Source organism: Austrofundulus limnaeus, unplaced genomic scaffold (assembly GCF_001266775.1).
Source record: "Austrofundulus limnaeus strain Quisiro unplaced genomic scaffold, Austrofundulus_limnaeus-1.0 Scaffold525, whole genome shotgun sequence".
Lineage (NCBI taxonomy): Eukaryota > Metazoa > Chordata > Actinopteri > Cyprinodontiformes > Rivulidae > Austrofundulus > Austrofundulus limnaeus.
Window position 1 is genome coordinate 258,961 of NW_013952927.1, and position 9,062 is coordinate 268,022.

At 35.9% G+C, this 9,062-nt stretch overlaps 1 long non-coding RNA gene across 1 annotated transcript; it reads right to left on the bottom strand.

The window, feature by feature from the left end:
• Positions 1-525: 525 nt before the first annotated feature.
• LOC106530481 (uncharacterized) lies at positions 526-8,307 on the bottom strand. The gene is made up of 4 exons (XR_001311792.1): positions 8,244-8,307; positions 3,830-3,900; positions 1,929-2,082; positions 526-1,326 (listed from the first exon to the last, which is right to left on the bottom strand). It is a non-coding gene; the product is annotated as an uncharacterized LOC106530481 (long non-coding RNA).
• Positions 8,308-9,062: the final 755 nt, after the last annotated feature.

Below are 9,062 nucleotides of genomic sequence, written 5' to 3' on the forward strand. Positions count from 1 at the left end.
CACTGAACAAAAACAACACGACATCGTCGACTGTAGTGCAAATCAACAGTAGATGAGAGGTAACGTTTAACATTTTAAATAGAGGAAAGAAAAAAATGATGCGAATCAGAAACATTACAACAAATTAGAAAATCATAACTTATGAACAAAAATCATTACTGATGATGCTGGACCAACGTTCTGCTTACAACACAATCACAGTAATTATAAGGCATACCTTTTTTTTTTACTTCAAAAGTTTTATGTGTCAGGTTTTACATAAATTCATCTGGTCATAAAGAGGTAAATAAGACTTCAGATAGATTATTAACAACAAAAACAACAACAACAACAACAACAACAACAACAACAACAACATCAATAATAATAATAACATAAACAATGAAGCTGAATGTAACAAAATTTTATTTCTGCTGATATTAGGATTTATGTTGTTAAATATCAACTGTTTGAGATTTTGTTGCAGCTTGTCTAAAACCTATGAAWAGCCTACATTTTAAATAACCAGATCATAAACTCTGCACATGGTTGAAAAATGACATTTCATTTTATTTAAAGGACGATAAAGTTTGTTCCCTTCCCTTGAAAAATATATTTCTTGTATTTGTGAGAATAGTCGCATTACTTTGAAAGCTGTATTCGAATGCAGTATAAAAATAATCTTTAAAGTATACATTTTCATGAAGAGTAGCTGTGACACTGCAGCATACAGCCTGGATATTTGCCATCAGTTACTGAGAAATGGGCTGAAAGCTTTGGCAGAGTCGGCCATAAATGTGTTGAGTTCCTCCATCGTGCTCCATACCATCAGCCATCATGGCGATGTCGTCCTCGTCTACACACAACAGTGACATTATGATTAGAAGGCATTCAACAAAATCAATCTCAGTAGACATTTATTTAATGAGCTTAGTGAATCAAAAATGCAATCGAACTACAAATGAGCTCAATCATTCAATGCAAAATATGCATCAAAAAGTAGAATTTATCTTTTTTTCCTCACTACATTGCAACAAATTTAAATTTGTCACTAAACTACATCTGTAGACACTTACACCAAACAATCCCAACATCAGTTTATAATGATACTTGTTTAGAATTTATGCAGTTAACATCTATCCTTGTGTCCCGGTTGAATCAAACCAAAAGACCGACAAAATAAAGTGAGCCCTCAAAATCGAGCCAGCTCTTGATTGTCGATGAAGCAGCTCTGGGTGGGATCAGCCAGGRCCTGGTCCAGCCGGTGGTTGATTAAGTAAATGCCGGGGTCCACAGTGAGAACCATCCACTCCTGGACCAGGCGGCCCATCCAGGCTCGGTGACATGCTTAAACACACAAAAAAAATCATTTTTAATACTGTTAGGTGCAAAGTACTTTTATGGCACTTTTACAGTTACCTGAACCTGATGACTAACAAAGCTGTTATATATCAGTGCTCTCATCCACTTAGAAGAACCCAGCTAATCTTGTCATTACACTAAGCCATCATGTTTAAATTCTTCAGCGTTGCTCTCCAAAAGACACTGAAGTTATTGCTTGTCATGTTTCTCCACAGACTGAACTCGGCATTCATCTTAGGTCAGTTTGAAACAGCATCTTTCCTAACATCAGCGTCTGACAGCAGCATCGTTTGAACTGCTCTTCCTTTTACTTGTCAAAACAGAACAAATTCGTTCACCGCAGCAGGAAACCATCTGTGTCCAGGGTTCAGACTCTCCTGCCCTCATCCTGAACTTTTTACCTGCTCACTTCTGCAGTCTGTTTAATTATAGATGACACATCAATATTTAACTAACAGGAATGTGTTTCTTTCTCCAGCTGACTCAAAGCTGTCTTTGTTACGTCCTCAGCTGCAGACGAGGTGGTGGTGAGCACACTCTCAGAATTTTAAGCACCCTCTTCTCACCTCAGGATAACCCCCACACACCATGCACATCAAGCCCCAGCAGGTGTCCCAGGCCATGGGGCATGAAGACGGAGCCCAGGTGGACCTTCAACACGTCCTCGACAGATGCCGAATTTAACGTGTTCTTCCTGGTGAACCTTGACAGCCGGGTGGTGCATGTCAGCCCACCTCACACCTTCAAAACAAGCATATTTTGAAAAGAAAAACAAAGTATTAAAAGACAGTCAAACATCACTCCGGTCATTTTGGTTTTTGTTCAACAGCAATAAAAGTCAAAAGTCTGCACACACCTAAATCAGGCAAAGCTTTATTTTTCTTGAAAACATCAAAACTCTGACATGTGGAGTTTTTATAAGCATTTGAGACATATTTTGCTTTGAGAAAAGCTTTTTACACTTTTATTCATTATAATTTACAAATGATTCATGTGTGACCTGCCAAAAATAAACTAGATCCTTCCAAGTCTTATTTACCTGTTGTGGTGTTTCTCTTTGTTTAGGACCATGGCAGACATGCAGAGCACATACTGATCAAGGCAGACAACACCATTATAAAGCTTCAAATGTACAATTTMACTGCAGTTGCAAAAGTTTTGAAGGCAAAAATGTAATTGGCTCTCATTTATATATGTTGTAGAATAACTAAAATGCATTCATGTCCTGTTTGTCATTAAAGACTTATAAATCCAGTAGAYAAAGAAATAACTAACCTCTCCATGTCATTATTTTTTTCTGGTTTTACACACTTCCTAAACTACAAATGAATAAATAAACAATAATAAATAAACCCTGCATGATAAGCAAGTTTTGAGACGTTTTACAGTATTGGCAGAAATAATAATAAAAAAAAACGTTATGTTCTTTTTCACTAAGCCACAGAACTAGACACAAACTGCTTTTAATTAAATTAACAGCAAACAAACGTATCTGTAAAAACAGTCAGGCATGAACAGTTAGGAACTACATTGTAAGCTAATTAAATTTTATTTACTGAAAGAAGATCTTTACTGGAAATCCTGTTGGTGCAGCGCAGGACTTCCAGCTTATTGTCAGTCTAAGAAACACAACTGCAAACACAACGTCAACAACTTTTTTATTACGATGTGATAATAAATATACAAGTTAAGCAGCATTCACATTTAACCTTAAGCAAAACGATACAATATCAGTAACATAAAGTCTAAAATAGACATTGTTCTGAACTAATTTTTAACATCTGGTGCAAAAACAATAAATAAATAAATAAATAAATAAATAAATAAATAAATAAATAAAACCACCTCTAAATCAGCTTGTGAGCAATAATTTTCCAGAATGTTGCATCTAAAATAATGCAAAATGTCATTTCTATGGAGAACTCTCTCACTTGGGTTTTGCAGTGTGTCTGAACTGGTTCCAACCTACGAYGAGTTGCACCAGAAATTTTGATTTAAACTGTTGTTTTCTAGGCAGGCAGCTGAGTCATACCCTTCACATTGATTTGTCACATTGCTTGGGACCAGATTTATTTGTGTAGTTATGGAATCTATTAAATCTGAGCCAAAGGTAACCAGAAGAAACACTTATTCCTCTTTTTTTTTTTTTGAAAGGCCATAAAAAGAGAGTCTTGTCAGCTACAAGAGGAGAGGGCAGAGGGTTCATACAGATCTGCTCTCCAAGAGGTGTGACTGAAAAGAATTCTTCCTCATTTCTGGAAATGTCAATTTGTCTGGAGGTGTCCAAATTCTAATAACAAAGACAACCAAACAAGCACGAAGTTCATTATTTCAATCCACAGTGGAAAATAAAGAGAGAAAAGTACAGAGAAGACCTTATTTCTAATTACAAACATTTACTTAACTTATTACGACAGATCATTTCAAGAGTTTTAAAGAATCTTAAATTTATTTGATTGTTCAGTATACAAAAATAATACACACTCACCAATTGGGTATAAAACAGTGTTGTTCACTCGGAAGATGGTGACAAACAGGGGAAGACAGGACGGACCAACTCTACAAGATGCAATGTAGATGTAAATTATTGACTTTTCAAAAGCAGTTGAGTTCAATGTGAGGAAACAAAATCAGTTAAACAAAATGTAATGAAATGTGTTGAAATCTGTTGCTTATCAGCACTATTRTGCTGTAAGAAAGCCTGTTAAATTCACTTTAAAGGAATGCATATTACCGTTTATCTRCTGATTTGCGTAGCCAGGGTAATATTAATTAAAAATAAACCCATAAAACCACGCATCTCAACTCCAAGGCCTTAAACAAGAGTCAAACTGAGATGATTTCAAAACCACAGCTCTACATTAGCACAGTCATTCACATACAGATAAGTTTAAAAAAGACCCTATAGACCCAACTGTAAATAAGTAAAAATTTGAGCATGAATAACTAAATCCATTTAAAATTTCATTTAAATAAAATACATAGCAAGCAAAGAAAATAAACTATTTACATTGTTTATTAGGAGGAACTACTTTGTGGGGCGAATTAATTTTTGTTTTAGGTGGGGTGCCCTTATGGACCGGCCACACCTGGGTGTAAGATTGATTGCCAGTAAGCATTGTAATAACAGTCAAACAGAACATTTTGCAAATTTTAAGCTAATTTATGTGCACTTAGAAAAAAAGATTAAAGACTAAATGTGAAGACAAAACTAACATTACTGTTCATTGGCAGCAAACAAGATTTCTCGCTAAAACGATTTTCATTCAAAACAGCTTGTCAGCAAATGTTAGTRTGTCGAACAGTCTGTTTAATTTCTGATTATAAATTTTAAAGAGATAACTTCCCTAAAAATATATTTCTGATTATATTTCTGCAAATTAATGCCAAGGATTGTACAGACTCATTCCATCAAAGGAGGCTTCACAGCTGGAGCTCCCACTGTCAGTTCTGTCCTCGCTGCTGTAATCTGATTCACCTCCACCAGGTGACTTCAAATGTTGTTACTCTATATTTGATTAAATTTTGGCACACACAGTAAAATCCGAACAAGGGGTTTATACATTTTAGAACAACTTGCTTTCCAGTTTTTATAACCTGTCACACAGTTCTTTGTTATTTATTTTATTTTTTTACATTTTATATGATATGTGAGCTAGTAGCTTGTAATCAATCAAATAAACATTTTAAAYTGTAATGATGTATAAAAACACGATGATTACAGGTGTCAGGAGAACTGCTGGGTTCAGCTCAGGACATCTGCAGTCTGCAGGACTGCAGATGGGAAATAATTGAAAAGTTGGACCCACAGAAGCACTTATGAACTGTCAAGAATTAATTTTCATCTACTTTCAGTTTTTTTTTGGAAATAAAGGTCATTCTGTAGTCTCTCAGGAAATCCTTCCCCGAGCAGCCTAAATGTCTCGAACAAATCCACCACCTAAAGCTGACTAACATTGTGACATTATTTCCCTTTAGTACAATTAAAACTGCTAAAAATTCTTGAAACACTTTTGTGACATTTCTCTAAATTTRTGTCATAAAAACAGAACGTCATTCCCAACTCTGGACCCATAGAAATGATCTCTAAATTGAATCTTGTTCTGATGGAATGACTGAACGATGAAATGTTCAGGTCAACCTAAAAGATACACACGTCCAACTCTAATAATGCTAAACTGGAGAAACAGATTTTCTCATTTATCACATTTAAAATCTGACAATTACCAGGGTTAATAAAGTTTTTTTCAGTGTCGGTGGAAGAATATGGTTTCACAGCTAGGCTGTGASGTTACATTTGTTTTAAAAGTTGTGAACTCTAAAAAAAAATCATTACACCACCTTAATTGGGTYCTCAGACTAATTGGCTGAAATTACTGACGTACAGTACGTGGCCTATATTAGCAAATCTTATGGCAGAAAAGCAGAGACCAGCAGAAATGAATAAACTAAACACAGTTCCAATGTGTTTTTAAAGTGAACAGCTGTTTAGGTTTATATCGATAGAGCTGAAATATTCCAACATTAATAAACATGTTAGCTATTTTGATGCACTGAAACAAAAGAGATTGGAGAGTTCACAACAACACAGTTTAAACAATTGGCCAAGAATTAACAAGGTGTGGACAAGCGCTCAAGGCCTCATTTGTTTCCTGAAAACCCCATGGCTGGTAATCACCTCAGAGTGTTAGAAACATTTACTGTTGTCACCAGCAGAAACACCTGCACCGGGATAAGAATTGTTTTGAATTTACAAATAAACTGGCAGAAATATGAATCTGTTCATGTTTACTGTAAAGAATTCAGAATTCTGGTGTGTTATGAATATTGGACTTAATTTTTATAAAGGTAACACATCTAGAAAACAAACATTGCTCAAGGCAAATAACTTTATGTCTAATAAAATCACGCTGTGACAGCATGCACTTAGAACAATTAGCTCCTCCTGACAAAGTTGTTGTTGTTGTTGTTGTTGTTGTTGTTGTTGTTGTTGTTGTTGTTGTTGTTGTTGTTGTTGTTGTTGTTGGTGGTGGTGGTGGTGGTGGTGTGTGTGTGTGTGTGTGAGTGTGTGTGTGGTGGGCGGGGTGTCCTAATCCCCTGAATGGAAAAATAGGATGCAGTGAACTCTCCATAAAAATAGACCAGCTTAAAAAGTAAATCAACACATTCAAATACATACAATTTTACACATAAAATTAGTGTGTGAATGTGTGTATAAACAGGTGAGTGACTGTAGTGTAAGTTCAGGCCATTTAACCTAACATGCATGTTTTTGGTATGTAGGAGGAAACCACAGGACCTGAATGAAGAACAACAATAAAAAAAAGCTCAGCATTTGTTTATTRAAAACTGTCGTGTATCTATTGAAAAAACTCTCCTGTCAGTTCCTCCTGTCAGAAGTGAACTGGGAAAAAGAGCATTCAGCTTCGCAGCCCCCTCAGCCTGGAACAACTTACAGACAGATCTGAAACTGTCAACACTCATCCCTCCTAGATCTTTCATGTCAACCGTGATAGATAACGTCATCAAGAAACTTGACCGTTGCAGATGTTTCTRAACATTACTTATCCATTATACATGTCACTGTCGACTTTTAACTGTTTCTACTCAAACCATGTCTGTCTGTTTTTATTTATCTTTTTATTTGTTCTCACCTAAAAATCTTTTCAAGTCTACCAGAAATTGTAAATACCTAAAGAATTCTGTCTTATCCTGATGGTTCTGAACTGTCAACTTCTACTTACTGTGATTGTAGTTTTCTTTTTTCCTTATTTTCTTTTTGATCAATGCAAATGCTTTGTCAATTACTATGTGATGTGTGCTGATGACCACTTGACCAGGTCACCCTTGTAAAAGAGATCTCGATCTCAACGGGCTCTACCTGGTTAAATAAAGGTGATTGATTGATTGATTGATTGATTGATTGATTGATTGATTGATTGATTGATTGATTGATTGATTGATTGAATGGAATGTGATTTCTCCCTGAGAGATGTTTTTTTTACAGTTTTTGGGTAAACGCATCTATTATCCCATCTGGAACTCTCAGTGAGAACATATTTCTGTCTTTCTGCACACAGCACTGACACCTTAATATTGTTCACTATCAAGTGCTCTTGTATTGGAGAATGTGACGCATATCCCACTTTTCTAATTTAATCCTACAGTGTTAAGATGCTGCTGCTACTTGATWAAAAAAGGTGACTAATTAAGATATCTAACACGTCATACAGGTACTGAGATGTGAAAATACTGCAAGTATTGGAAGAATGAGTCATGAGAATAAAGCGTAAAAATGAAAACGAGTGGAGGATCGTTGGACTAATTAACCTTCTCAGAGTTCAGTTGTTTGGCAAAAAGTTTCTTCATTATAGTGGGGATATAATATTTTGAATATATGAACATGTAACTCAGGTAGTCCAAAATGAGTTCTGGAGCTGTAACTCTGCTCTATCGCCCTCCCGKGAATCTGCTGACAACACTGATAAACATTTACCAAAAACTCCCAGAACAGACAATTTAGCTCAGCCTGAAAATGCGTGAACTTTTCTAAATGGGCCAATTTAAATGATGCTGCAGGTTAGGAATGCAAATCTAATTGTAAGTAAAAGCCAGCCAAGACTTTTGTTAGCTGAGCTCAGTCAGAGCTGAACCCTAATTTCGTCATAATGATGGAGAACACTCATACTGGCCTATATGTGTGAGTGTGCACATGGATTGAGTGGAAATGTCATATTGATCAAACGATCTGGAACAACAAACATTTATTTCTGCCAAGAAGGGCACATAAAATGTTTGTTGCTGAATAATTACAGGGACATTAACGACTTTGGACACGAGTCAAACTCAGACGTTCATTTAGTGCACGTAATAGCTTTAATGAAAAGTATCAACATGCTTACATCACAGGCGTGGTGCGCCTCATCAACGTCATGTTTCACCTTGAAGTGCTCTTTAGAGAAGATCCTGCCAACAAGGTGAAAACGAGGATCACTGATAAAACTAAGTGCAATGAACASACAAACACACGTTTTATACTCTAACATCAGATTTACAAAATCGTTTTTAAAAATAGTTCCTATCCTTTTTACTAAAAACAAAATCTCCATGAGTGACAGAACGTGACTCCAAAAAGGCACGGAGGAAATACGTTTGGTTTGAACCAGTGATTTTGACAGAGCTGGTGTTGTGAAACATTTCTAAATGAACTTCAAATATCTAGTTGAATTAGAAATAATAAATAAAGCAAATAACTAACTAGAAAGTGGCCTCCACCTTGAATCTGAAAGGTTTAAATGCGTCATGATTTTCGGGCAGGAATGAACCCATGATGCAGGCAGTTTCAAAAGAACCAAAAATCAAAATTTATTTAAACAAATAGTGCTGTCAGGGCAGTTTAAAAAAAAAAAAAATTCACAAGGCTTGGTAGGGCAGGACAATACAGAACGAGCACAAACAGGAAACATCTGGGAGAGAAACGAGGAGCAGGTGAGAGTGGGCGGGGCTGGAGCAAAGGCAGACAGGAGGAAGAAAACAGATGACAAGACAGAAACTAAAATAAAACAATACAGACAATCATAACAAAACAAAGACCTTGTGAAATCTCTAACAGCTCAGGAAATGTGTCGATGACTCTCAGCAACCATCACACCAAATATKTGCTCAATATCTATACAATCCACTGAGTTGTACACAATTGTGTTTTATGTAGATTAGCTGTG